The 12,530-nt window shown below is 39.0% G+C and overlaps 1 protein-coding gene across 3 annotated transcripts in view; it reads left to right on the top strand.

Moving 5' to 3' along the window:
• The window catches only part of LOC101801794 (rho GTPase-activating protein 42), a 168,629-nt gene that overhangs the window by 60,660 nt on the left and 95,439 nt on the right, over nt 1-12,530 (top strand). The gene's annotated exons all lie outside the window — the stretch shown is intronic.

Genomic DNA, 12,530 nt, shown 5'->3' with positions numbered 1-12,530 from the left:
TCAAGTCCAACTCTTGACACCGCACAGGTCTACCCAAAAGTTCAGACCATGTGACTAAGCGCACAGTCCAATCTCTTCTTAAATTCAGTCAGGCTCGGTGCAGTGACCACTTCCCTGGGGAGCCTGTTCCAAGGCTCTTGTAACAAGGTCATTAGAGTAAAAGGGGAAAAAACATTAATTGCCTAAAGTAAAACAAAACAAAACAAAACAAAAACAAAAACCATCAGAATCATAGAATGCCTTGGGTTGAAAGGGACCTTAAGGATCATCTACTTGTAACGGGGCATCTACAACTTCCTGGGGCAACCTATTCCAGTTCCTCAACACCCTCTGACTGATGAATTTATTCCTACTATCCAATCCAAATCTCCCCTCTTTTAATTTAAAGCCACTACCCCTTGTCCTATCCCTTCACCCCCTGACAAAGAGTCCCTCCCCAGCTTTTTTGTAGGCCCCTTTAGGTCTACAGCTGTAAGGTCTCCCCAGAGCCTTCTCTTCTCCAGGCTGAACAAAGCCAACTCCCTCAGCCTGTCATCATAGGAGAGGTGTTCCAGCCCCTTGATCATCTTCATGACCCTCCTCTGGATTCATTCTAATATGTCCATGTCCTACTTGTGCTGGGGACCTAAGAGCTGAACACCGGGCTCCAGGTGGGGCCTCACAAGAGCAGAGCAGAGGGGCAGGATCACCTCCCTCACCCTGCTGGCCAAGCTGCTTTTGATGCAGCCCAGTATATGGTTGGCTTTATGGGCTGCAAGCGCACATTGCCAGCTCACGTTGAGCTTCTCATCAACCAACACCTCCATGTCCTTTTCCTCAGGGCTGCTCCACCCAACCTGTATTTGATCCATTCATTGTCCACCCGACCTGTTTTTGTTGATTGACCTGGCTCAGATGCAGGACCTTGCACTTGGCCGTATTGAACCTCATGAGGTTCACACAGGTGCACCTCTCTAGCCTGTCCCGGTTCCTCTAGATGACATCCCTTCCTTCCAGTGTGTGAATAGATGCTGTTTTATTTTGGTGTGACAGTGGGTATGCATGGATTGAAGAGCTGAGCTGTTGGATCCCATTGCAGGGTCAGAGACTTAGATGAGATTTCAGTCTTCTATGGCAGAATATTTTACAAATTGCTATAGGTTTAGTAGTATGCAGCCATCAGATCACTGCAAATAGTGTTCATGTGTGGAGACTGCACTTGGGAAATCACTCACATACAGCTTTTCACTGAGTTTGAAAACATCATTATTTTCAAACTGAATGTGCGTGCTGAGAGCATCATGAAGGTACAGTTATCATGGCAGTGACACTTGCATAAGAAAATTCAGCAAATTCAGCATTTCTCGTTTTTAAAATATTTGGTCTGCCAGTTGCTGGAATTTGTTTAATTTTTCTTAAAGTTAAGCTTCCTTAAATAGTTGGCCATGTAGGACCCAACTGCAAAAATGAGAACCTGATTCTTGAGAAAATAAATAGTACAAAATTGTTCTGTCTAGATCTCTACATAGTTCCTGTGCTCAATCCCTTCTCTAGGGGCAAATTTCATAAGTGAAAAGGAGTTTGCTTCTTTTTTCTTTTTTTCCTCTCAGTTTATGCCCAGAGAGCTACACTATGATGGCATTTACATGATAGAGATGTTTTCCACTGTGTGTACTATGCCTGGACTGCACTATTTGTTGTTCTAACCTGAGATCACCAAGTTCTAAATACTCAGCAAAAGTACCCAAAACATTGCTGCTGTCCTGACTTCATACCGTCCTTCATGTCAGAGGACCGTCCTTCACGTTCTTTGTATTTTATGGCATACATCTTTGTTGTAAGGGTTTAAAAGCTTAAAAAAAAAAAAAAAAAAGCAATCCACAAAGGGGCAACTTTATGATTCTCCAGATCTCTTACTGCACTTCTGTGCAGGCTGTCATAGAATCCAGAGGTTCCCGTTAGGGTCAGTGTGCCATGCTAGATTAGATGCTGAATTTGTAATAAGAGTTTTCAGCTTCACAGTTTCGTGATTTCCATGATTTCACTGTGAAATCTTCAAAATTTATTTATTTTTTCCCATTTCCAATGAAGTCTGGAGCATTATGCGTACACTTTGATTCCTCTGCTGGAAGCACTTCGTGGGCAGATTAGTCATGATTTTAGAGAAAGTCATCAGCTGACTGGAAAGCTTGAGACAAGGCATGTGGGACATTAAGAAATTGATTTCCTTTACTTTTGCATGAAAAGAGAATACTTTCAAAAGTAAATATAAATATGGAATATTGTTTGCTCTTTTTGACATTTTTTAAAGATGACTTGGAACAAAACAGCTACAGTCACAGGATTATGAGTGTTTATGGATACACTTCATCATGCAATTTGAAACCTCCTTTTAATCCTGGAAGTGTGTGATAGTAAAAGACAGTTTTGTATCAGTGAATACTGGCTATATGGGAATATGGAGTGACAGACATTAGTTTTATTTACTAGCTAATGATTTTATTTCCCAACCTTGAATTTTATTTATTATTAATTTATGATCCTGGCAAACATGCATATGGGTGCATGAATCACATTCAAATGTGGAAAGTACAGATTTATGTTATTAATTTATTTCTTATCTGAATAGCTCTGGTAATTGCCTGTTAAATTCTTCAGAGATAAACTTATTGTGTTGTAGTGAATGCAGAGAGATGTGTTGGAGTGCTTTCTTGCTGAATATACAGTTATTTCTAATGGTATAGAAAATAGTCTAAGAGGTGCTTAGTAAATCTTCTGTCCTTACATAAGGAACCAAAAGGAACTTGGTTTTGGTTTCTTTGGAAGAAGCTAATGAAACAAGATAATAGGAATAATATTATTGGGTAAAAAACATTGATATGTAAGATTAAATATAACTATGTCTTACATAAATATTATGTTGCCTAAAGCTTTACACCGATTATTATTGGCAGTAGTAATAAAATAGTAGTTATTATGAGTAAATATATTTTGTCCTCACCTTTTATTTGCTGATGCAGAAGAATTGAGTAGCAGTCTTCAAAAAAAAAAAAAAAAAAAAAAAAAAAAAGAGGTATGCACCAAATAATTCCTCTTAAAACACAATTAGAGGAAATAATAACTCATAAGAAACTTTTTATAATATACAACATTAACGTATGTCATTTCATGTTGTTGTTAATGATGTGGCTGGCTAATGGTGTATTCTCACTCTTAGGTTTTACAAATAGTATACCGATAGGGTAAAAAGTCAGATAAAAGTCAGGCTGATCCCTGCTGCCTTTCCAATGACACATGAGCAAGCCACCAGGGAATGTAAAATAATTACTCCTATTTCCTAATGATTATTAGGGAACAATAAAGATTTGCCTTAATTTAATTTTGTGTGAATATTTGGATCTATATCAATGGAACTTACTTCAAATAATTTCCTTCTGCTTTTGTTGAATTTACACTGTTTCTGTTTAAATAAATGATAAGCATTTTTATTTTAGAGATTAATGCATTATTTAAGTTTCCTATTCATTTGATCCTGTTAGTAAAATTTACAGCAAACAAGAGATGTACTGAGAGTAATATAAAATACTAATGCCTTTTCCTTTCATAGGATTAATGCTGTTTTGACCCAATAGATGGATTGGTTCATGCTATTTCCTCTTTCTTGAGATCCCCTATTGATTTGAAGTATTAAATATGTTGAGTGTTAAGTTATCTTGAATGTGTCTCCCTAATTATTTCTGAAAGAGTACTGAATCTTGAACTGAAATAGGCCTCTCTTAACTGTTACATTCCTTGCTGTTTACCCAGTTTTTCTGGGTAGCTCTCAACTGATGAACAGGAGAAACAGTTCTGTCTTTTCTCTCTGGCATCATGAATCAAGTGAGATGGTTACTTCAAACTCTGTCCAATATTAAATACTTCAGGGGATAGTACAAAATTCAGAAGGGGATAGCTATGCGTGATGAATGTTTTTGTTTCTAACATCTTTTCCTTTGTATCTCATAACCTTCATGCTTCAGAGAGTATCTCAGTTTTTGGTGTGTGTGTGTTAAGTGGATTATGGTCCTGTGTTTGCCCTCACACAAGGGGTCTGATGCTATCTACTTCTAAGGAAAGCATCAAAACATTCCATTTCAAAAGCTGCACTTGAAGAAAAATAAATGAACTATTAAAACAAGCCACCCCTGGAATGGTACATATAATCAGATAACTAAGGACACAGCATGCTGTTGAGCAGAATTAACCTGTTCCCACATAACATGAAGTGGGCTGCAGGCCTCCCTCCACACGTATTAAGAAGTTTATAAAGGTTTATATAAACCTTTTATTCTTTACAAAGAAATCATAAAATCCCTGTCCATGGATGGGGATTTGGAACTAGAGGATCTTTAAAGGTCCTTTCCAACCCAAATCATTCAGTGATTCTGTGATGTTAGCTCCCTGAGACCACAGAGTGTATATGTGGTATTTTCTTTCATATGGGATCTGGTTTGAATATTTTTCTCCATATGATATGCTGTTGGTCACTCTGCTTTAGTAGAACAGAAGAGACAATGTAGGTGTCTTTATGTAGCAATAGTTCATATAAATTAGACTGGTGTTATTTGGAGGCCTGGGAATCATTAATTGCAAGGGCATACCTCAGCAACCTGTAAGTTAGCACATCAGACTTGTAGTCCTCAGCAGCAAGTTAATGCTTCAGCCATTGAAACTAGATTTTTTTTTGTCTTCATTTTCCTGCTTAAACTGTTGTCAATCTTACTTCCTTAGAACTATCCAGAACAAACTATTCCAAGTCTAACTTCACATATGACTAAGCATTTCTGTCAATATTTCCATGTTTGATACCCAGTTCCCCCACTGCCTTTTATCAGAGACTCTTCTGTTCTGCTTCCTGATCTGAGACATGAAAATACGGAAAGAAACATTAAAGGAAACGAAAGAAAACACTTTTCATCCTTCATTCTCATATTGCTGAATACATCACTGAGGCTATTAATCTTGATTCAGGGTAAAGGTATCACTGCCAAATCTTGCTGTCCCCACAGGCATCATCTTTTTTCATGGCTGAAAGTAGACAGAAAGGGTCTGCAGAGCAAGATGCAGGCAATGCATCAGCACATTATGTCCTAGTCCTCTTTTGCCTTCAAGGCAAGGGAAGATGGGATCTGGAGGAAGGGTCTACCTCCAAGAGCTTAAAAGTGGTTGCATGGATAGAAGAAAACCAAATCTAGAACATTTGAGTACAGCTGAGCCTCAGAGTATAAAGATTAGTAGTGGTTGCTGCTTCATCTCTTTTTACTGTAACTGTTTCCTGGAAGTCTTTGGACAAGCCACAGACGCTTCCTAGTGCTGGAGTGCTTAGATTATCTTCAACCTCACCATCTTCCTGCTTAGTTTTTGTCCTCCTGGAACTGGTCTCAGAACCCAAACTATTGGAAGAAAACAGAATTAAGCAATCAAGTGATCTTCCTGACTGGTAGGCAGGCTGAAGGCTCTGTTGAAGTAAACACAGGTCAATACCTTGACATAGTGAGATTCTGAAGTCATTACCCTTGTGAGAGAAGAGATCATATCTCATAGGGGTATTAAGTAATCCATAGATCAGTGCAAGTGTAAAGCAAGAATGAACCACGTTCATCTGAAAAGTTTCAGCAATCAGTTTATGGAAGATCCTGCAAGTTTTGTCTGTACAGGTGAAATTCCTTTAACTTATGGTTGCTTATACACTGTAGACATCTATATTCTTCCAATCTCAGCTTGCGTTGGGAAGATACACTGTAATCTCCTGTAGAGTCTTTAAAAGGAACTGAAAAGTAATTTACTGGTATTATACGTTTCTCTTTGGAATGTGTGAGTTTTTATCTTTTACGTAGTTAAATTAGGTGAATCTTCAATTTTTGTGGAATGTGCTAATTTCTTCCATTTATTTTAGTTTAGAGACTAACTTTTTACTTACGGTTTCCATTTGCCTCTTCTGGAGAAAAATCTGATGTGTCATTAACATATACAACACTATAACAATTTTACATTTTAAAGTATATATAATACTACATCTATCAGATTTTTGCCTCTTAGCCTTGAGAATTGTTACTGAAGAGAAAGGGTATGGACAGCAGCACTGTGTGGTTTTCTGTTGTGTTTTCACTGTGAAATAGTTGTAATAACTGCTACAGAAACTTTTAACTCCTGAATGTTTCTCAGAATAAGGTTTCAATCCTAAATCTGAGTCATCTCTGTGTCCCAAGCATTGTCAATGTAAAAAGAAAAAAAGGGAGGTAACTGGTGTGACGCCTAGTAGAATATTTTCATATTGATACTAATTGCATATTTGTAGAGTCTTTCTTGGACCATTTAGTAAAATGTCCAGTCTTCTCTGTTGTGTTGGTACAAGTGTTTGTCTGACTGTATAGTGAATATAGTTGGAGAAGTGATCCAGCTGGAAAAATAATCCTGTCAACCCTGACTTTATCAGCTACTTCCCCTCACTTCAGTGCCTGCAAGGAAAATGAATTACTGTCAAGAAGATAGTAATTACCTTGATATAATTTCTATCAAAAATATAATTTTTAAACTATATCTTCACTTGCCTACAGGCATTATCTGCAACCGATAAATGAAATCAAGAGGTGATAGGCTTGTGTTTCTCTGTAGGCTTCCCAGAGGGCAGCTTTGCAATCTGATCCTCTGGTTTGCTTGTCAGGGCAGAATTCACAGTGCTGCTTTCCCTCTTGCTGTGTCACAGGCTAGAAGGAGTCCCATTTGCTGTCTTTCTCTGCATCACTCAAGTATAAAAAAATATACATGTTCAGTGAATGTTTCTTAACATTTGTGCTCAATCTTTAAAAAGGAGTACAATATTGAGTAACAAATGTAAACTGCTCCCTTTCAGTTATCATTATTGTAGTTTAACATCTAACATCCGTGTGTACACATGGGTATTTTCCCCCAGGTAAAAGACACATACTAGGGCAGACAATGTGGAGAGAATATTATGGGTTCTCTTCATGCTGAGCATTAGCTGGCTCTTCCAGCTTACAGTGTCAGCTTCCATAAGTTTCTAAATAATAAATAATGATCTCAAATAATAATTTCTAAGTTTCTCTAATTTTCATTCTTTAAAATTGTTTATTCCACTATTTCTGTGGAAATTAAGGAAGCATGAAATCATCCTGTGACTTCTGATGATGTTAATATTTAAAATATCGAACTGATCTCACTAGAAACTGGTCCCACTTTTAACAAGTGCCCACCTGTAGACATCTGGATTGAAAATACAAGTCTCAGTTTTGTTTAAACTTGCAGAAAATATTTCTGGAATATGGAGTTAGGTCAGAGTTTTATAGTTATAATGAAATCAACAGAAAACATACTGTCCAGATTTTGTGCTGGATTGCTGTGGTTTAGCCCCAGCAGGCAGTTCAGCACCCCACAGCCACTCGCTCTCCCCTTGTGGGTTGGGGAGAGAATCCGAAAGGTAAAAGTGCAAGCACACGTGGGTTGAGATGCAGACAGTTCTCTAGGTAAAGCAAAAGCTGCACACAAAAGCACAGCAAATCAAGGAATTCATCCACTGCTTCCCATCAGCAGGCAGGTGTTCAGCCACCTCCAGGAAGGCAGGGCTCTTCGCATGTACTGGTTCCTTGGAAAGACAAACATAATCACTTCAAACATCCCCCCCGCCCCCCCCCCCCCACACTTCTTTGTCCCAGCTGTTATTGCTGAGCATGACACCACATGGTGTGGGACATCCCTTTGACCAGTCTGGGTCAGCTCCTGGATGTGTCCCCTCCCAGCACCCCCAGGTACCTCACTGGCAGGGCAGCAGCAGGAGCTGAACAGTCCTTGGCTCTGTGTGAGTGCTGCTCTGCAGCAACTGAAACATCCCTGTGTTATCACAGAATCACCTAGGTTGGAAGAGACTTCCAAGATCACCTAGTCCAACCTCTGACCTAACACTAACAAGTCCTCCACTAAACCATGTCACATCTAAACGTCTTTTAAAGATATTTTTTGTTATCTTTAACAGCAGTAGCCAGATTGAGTGCCAGATGAGCTTTGACCTTTCTAATTTTGTCCCTGCACAGCCTTACAACATTCCTATAGTCCCCCTGACTGGCCCACTCTCTTTTCCAAGATCATAAACCTTTTTTTTTTTTCCTAAGCTCAAGCCATAACTCTCTGTTCAACCAGGCTGGTCTTCTTCCACACCAGCTCGTCTTTGGACACATGGGGATGGTCTGCTCCTGAGCCTTTCAGATTTCCTTCTTGGAGAGTGCCCAGCCTTCCTGGACTCCTCTGCCCTTCAGAACTGCCTCCCAAGGGACTCTGCCAACCAGTGTCCTGAACAGCTCAAAGTCTGCCATTCAGAAGTCCAAGGTAGCAGTCTTAATGATCCCCCTCCTGACTTTGCCAAGAATAGAGAACTCTACCATTTTGTGGTCACTCTACCCAAGACAGCTCCCGACCACCACATCTCCCACCAGTCCTTCTCTGTTTGTGAACAGCAGGTCTAGCGGGGCACCTCCCCAGGCATGCTCACTAACCAGCTGCGTCAGGAAGCTATCTTCCACACTCTCCAGCATTACTTTCCTCAAAAATCCATAACATGGCATGGTGTGAGCCTCTGTGAAGGAAATTAACTGTCTCAGCCAAAACCATGAGAAGGACGTCTTAGCAGCTTTCTCTTTTCAACTTTCTTTGCCTTTTGAAAATGTGGATTGTTTCCTGTCAATATAAATGTGCATAGTTAAGAAACAGATCAGTCCTTGATAACTCCGTTCCCTCATGAAGCCACCAGCCAAGGAAGAAAGCAATCTGACATTTTTTTTTAAGACGGTCTTTGCTGTGTTCCAACATAGTTGTCATTGAGTTTTAAGCATGATGTTGTTATTTTCTTGTAGCAAACATTTTTTGTCAGAGGTGGCAAAGAGTAGCTCCATCACATTGATCTCTGCTGTTCAGCGCTGGCTGGTGAGCTGGCATCCAACTCTGAGCAGCACTTGCCTGTCTTGATGAGGCCAAAGGCCTGCAGGTAGGGCCTGGAATGTTCATCCAAGAGGAAGGGAAAGGGGGGAGTGGAGATAAGGGGCTTCGCTAGCTCTTGACCTTGTTTACAGTATTTCTTAACATTCATGCACCTTTAACATCTCATAAACTGTACCCAAAGACTTTAGTAAGAAGGCTGTGTTAATTAGTATCTTTTCAGTATTTTCTCTTCAGTTTTCTGCAGAGAATGAAAATGAGGAAAATCCATTCACATTTAAAGTATGGTGTTTGTTGCAGGAGTACTTTAGTACTTTAGTTAATCTACAGTGTAGATTAACACGGTTGGTTCATCTACTTGTTAAAATATCTCCTCCTTTCTGTATTTGGGATGCAGTGCATTTACCTCCCTATGCATATCTGGCCAGGAAGGTGCCAGGATGGTTTCTGCTTATTACAATATGAAAGGAATCTTTAATCTTTGGAACCTGAAGCATTCTCTTAAAAGATTTAAGAGCTTGCTGTAAGCAGTCTCACGATTTTTATAATGTCTTGGTAGGCTGCCATGGTGCCGTAGTAGCTTTTTATTTTTTGCAGTTCTTAATTGACTAACCAGCAGTGAGTACAGATAACAATAGGAAGTGATTACTGAAAACCAAGAAACAAAACAATGGCTCATAGCCAAATTTCAGAAAATTTCTGATGTACTTTGCAGCATTTTTCATTTAAGAGAGAGACATTGCTTGCTGGTCCCAATTTTGAAAAGTACCATTAAGAGACAGATTAAATCTTCCTTTCACTCAAAGTGCAAAATGAGGGGTTAGTTGGAAAACTGCTTGCTACTTCTCATTTTACAAACCCAATTTATCCTCGATTTCATGCACTTGTGTTCTCTGCATTTCAGTGAATGTGATCTTGCACTGCAGGACAGTAACTTCTCAAAATGTTTTGAGAGGCAGTCACTGAGCAGTGTGGCAGGAATGAGTTTATTGCACTGACATTTTAGTCTCTGTAGTAATGCATGTAGTTGTGAATTCAGCCTGCAGGCGCTCTGGCTTTCAGTGTGGTCACTAACCAGTGTCTTCTCGGATGACTATTGACATAGAAAAGAAAAAAGTGTTTGCACTTCTAAATGAGTATTTCAAAGCAAGCAGAGCTTTCCTGGACTATCCAACCTTCCAGCAATGAAGTTATGCATTTAATGTGTGACTGTGCAAAGGAAGGAAATGGATTTGCTCATAGCAGATGGTATTTTTTGTACACTTTACTGCCCTGTAACAATGTCAGAACTGCCACTTGATTTTTTTAATGGTCTCTGAATTCATCTCCACTTCTTCCAGTGGTATGAGAAAAGGTACTTCATTCTTATGAACAATTTATTCTAGATTTTTTCATCATTTATTATTTCTCTGGAATAGTATTAAGCCATATATTTCTTCTCTTATTGAGTGTTCTGGTAGATGTGATCAAAAATGGAAAATCACACAAGCACTTTATGTACCTAAGGGTATGTACAAACAAAGATGTCTTTATTTAAAAACAAAAACACACAATTAAAAAACAAAAACAACCACTACCACCACCAACAACAAAACAACCTTTTCAGAAGAATGCAAATCAATGAAGTTTTCTTGTAGTCAAAGCAGTTCGGTATTCTGCCTTGGGGAAGTTGCATAATCTGCATGGGCCCACAGCTATATCACAGATATAGAAGTTTCATGTAAAATCTTCTCATGGGGATGTTGTCTTAAGATTTGCAGAACACTTAAACTGTGTTGGTTTTTTTTTTTCTTCTCAAGTGCCTGCAGAAGCTCAAATTGTCGTTACTTTGAAAAACTCTTTTAGATGCCTCTCCCTGAGCAAGTGTTTTTACTTTGATCTAAGACTGCAAGTGATTAACGTTTTTTTTTATTTTTTCAGTAGCCATGCCAGTTTATGCATGCACTCCAGGAAAATGACCTGGATGAAAGCAAAACAGAAATGAAACTTTTTACTGGTTATTGTTCAGCTCCATCACCACAAACTGTTTCAGCATCACAACAGAGGGCAAAAAGTCAAACAGTGCATGAGTAAGCAATGCAACATCAGCAAATCCTGCTCAAGTTAGCATGGCTACCAAAATAAATGCCTGCAATCTAGCTCTCCATGCAGTGTTTGTTGCAGTCTTGTCGATACACCTAGTGGTGGTCAAAGGAAGAGGTTATTTTTGTAGCAGTACCAGAGCCTTTTAAATTACAGTTCTTCAGCATATGAGACTTAAATAACTTCAGCATTTTATTGGGTCAAATATCAGTAAAGATTTATATGTGTGCCACTGTAAAATTGTTTTTCACACTATGAAGTCAATTTAAATCTGTCTATAACCTTACCTATTTTATTTTTGTATTAGTTTGTTTATCATTATACCGAATTTAAAGGAAAAACGTGGTTGGAAGGAAGGAATTAGCCTGAGCAGATACATGGCACCTTTCTAATTTACTCTTGAAATTCGTGCTGGGGTACCAGAGTGCAGTTTCTGCGGAGTGAGGCAATGCTGTCAATAATAGCATGGCCATAGTGAAAGATTTTCCAGCGATCCAGCACCTATAAAAGTTCATTTATCTCTGAATTGTTCAAATCTATGGCCAACCTACTTTTCTTCTGAAAATGCCTTAAATGTTCATACAGGTGCTTTTGTTTCCTGAAAGGATGCATGCTTACAAGCTACGAGTTAACATTTCCTGGGCATGGGACCATTGCAAACAGCTTGGCTGACTTTGGCTTTGTGCCTGGACATTTTCATTCATGAATACTTGTTAAAACAAAATACAACTTCCAATTACATTCAGCTCTTAGAATAGCTAGTATCCTCAGCTTTTTTTTAAAAAAAAAAAACAAACAAAAAACAAAAAACAATGACGTTAGGGGTTCAAAGGTGTTGGTGAGATAATGAATAGTGGCTTATTGGTTACTGCCATGGCTCTTATGCCTGTCAAGAACCAAGCACAGCACAGAAGTGGAGCATTTAAGCATCAGACTGCCCTTCTCAGTGTTCTATTTCATAGCAGCTACACTATATAACACAACATGATTAATTCCTAATGTACTAGATAGTAGAGGTTTGTAGTTATTAACCCTGCTCTCACAGTTACTGGAACTGACCCATTTACCTGTGGGGACCCACAGTGTCTGTGAGGCTGAAATTCATTTTCATACAGGAGTACAGTATTGGTCAAATAGTGACTGCAGGGCCAGCTGCACCAACAGCGCAACCCCACCTGTATGAGTTCTCAGCCTCCAACAGGTATTAAATGACTTCTAATAAGCTTGTATGTACTTAGCTGCTTGGTCCCAATAGCCACCACTTATCCACTGATAAAGATATTCTCTAAAGACAGAAACCTCTTTTAATGTCTGAGCTCTGGAGTATCTGTGGATTAGCAAGTATTTACAAAATTATACTCAGGCTCATTCATTTTCTATTTTAAGCAATAATAGTGTTAACTTTCTACATGACCCTGTTGAGATTTCCAGGAAGGAAGACTTGCTACTATGAAATGAATTTCTTGGGCCTACAGTGAGAGGTT

Source organism: Anas platyrhynchos, chromosome 1, assembly GCF_047663525.1.
Source record: "Anas platyrhynchos isolate ZD024472 breed Pekin duck chromosome 1, IASCAAS_PekinDuck_T2T, whole genome shotgun sequence".
Taxonomy (NCBI): domain Eukaryota; kingdom Metazoa; phylum Chordata; class Aves; order Anseriformes; family Anatidae; genus Anas; species Anas platyrhynchos.
This window is presented reverse-complemented; position numbering and strand designations above follow the sequence as displayed.